Source organism: Octodon degus, unplaced genomic scaffold (genome assembly GCF_000260255.1).
Source record: "Octodon degus isolate 3935 unplaced genomic scaffold, OctDeg1.0 scaffold00131, whole genome shotgun sequence".
In the NCBI taxonomy this organism is placed as follows: domain Eukaryota; kingdom Metazoa; phylum Chordata; class Mammalia; order Rodentia; family Octodontidae; genus Octodon; species Octodon degus.
Genome location: NW_004524707.1, coordinates 652,233 through 653,883, shown reverse-complemented (window position 1 = coordinate 653,883; position 1,651 = coordinate 652,233). Strand labels below are relative to the sequence as shown.

The following is a 1,651-nucleotide window of genomic DNA, read 5'->3' as shown; positions in this document are numbered from 1 at the left end:
TCTTCTTCTTCTTCTTCTTCTTCTTCTTCTTCTTCTTCTTCTTCTTCTTCTTCTTCTTCTTCTTCTTCTTCTTCTTCTTCTTCTTCTTCGTGCAGTACTGGGGATTGAACTCAGGCCCTTGCACTTGCTAGGCAAGCATTTATTCTACTGAGCCATCTCCCCAGCCCTACCACGAAATATTTTTAGAAGAATAAAAAAACCCATGATTCTCCCTTTACTTCTCTTACACAGAAGCCTTTCGTTTTCTAACTTATTTTCTACTCCTTATTCAGAGTCAAGGTGGCTTTTAACTTCATTTAGTTTAGCTTCATTTCATCTTGTAGTACTGAGGACTGAACCCAGGGGCTTCACACTGAGCTAAGTCTTCAGGCTTTTTTACTTTTTATTTGAGACAGGGTCTTACTAAGCTGCTAAATTGCCTTGGCTGGGTTGGAGTTCAAGATCCCCCTGCCTCAGTTTCCCAGAGTGTTAGGACTATGGACATGTGCCACCCAGTTATTTTTATTTTATTTCTATTTTTTTATTTTTTTATTTTTTTTATTTATGTGGGGGGGGGCCAGGGCATGTGGTGCTGGGGGATTGAACCGCGGTCCCTGGGCTTTGCTAAGCTTGTTCTAAGTAGGTGCTTTAGACCACTGAGCCATCTCACCAGCCCCCCCACCCAGTTATTTTTAAAAGAAATGGGGCCGGGGAGATGGCTCAGTGGAATAAGTGCTTCCCTGGCAAGCACAAGGACCTGAGTTCAATCCCCGGTTCTGGAAAAAAAAAGAACTTTCTCAGAGAAGACATCATATCTGAGTCTTGTACTATGAACAACTACTCTGAAGACAACAATATGCAATGTATTAATTATTATAACTGTCCTGTTAACCTGTTTTGAAACTTTCTGTTTGCCTAAAAATGACACACACACTTATAGAAAAAAATTCCAGGGGCCAGGGAGATGGCTTAGTGGAATAAGCGCTTCCCTGGCAGGCAAAAGGGCCTGAGTTCAATCCCTGGTTCTGGAAAAAAAAAAAAATTCCAGGCCATAAACAAATAAAATAAGAGTGCAAACCAAGAAATTGAAACTTAAGAACAAAATGCTAGGCCAGTGAGATAGCTCAGCGGACTCAAGTGCCTGCTTATGCAAGTTTAGGCAAGCTCAGGGACCATGGTTCGATCCCCGGCACCACACACATATCACAGCAGCCCCGCCCCCAGGGCGAACTGAGCTGGCACCGAGTCTGGGCATAGGGTTCAAGCCTATAATCTCAGCACTGGGGAGGCTGGAAACAGGAGGAGGTGAGTATGAGGTGTGTGGTAAGACTCTGTAACAACCAAATACATTTTTTTAAAAAATGCTATTTTCGCCACTTACCTCATCAGTCCTGCATCTACCACTCTTCCGTGAGTCCCTGAAGTAAACTATTTCATGGGCCCCTTTGTTCTTGCTAATTACTGAAGAAAAACAAACTTGAGGACTAGCCAAAAAGCTCCTGCTTAGGCAGATGTAGGGGCTGAGGTTCGATTTCCACCCCTGGGGCGCACTGAGATGAAGACTAAGACTGGGCATGGTGGTATGCCCCTGTAATCCTAGTACTTGGGAGGCTGAAAAACAGGAAAGATCACTACAAGTCCAACCTGTGTAGTGAGACCCTATATATATATA

General features: G+C 43.6%; 1 protein-coding gene across 2 annotated transcripts in view; it reads left to right on the top strand.

The window, feature by feature from the left end:
* Window positions 1-1,651, top strand: part of Lemd1 (LEM domain containing 1) — a 34,809-nt gene that overhangs the window by 31,608 nt on the left and 1,550 nt on the right. The window lies entirely within an intron of this gene.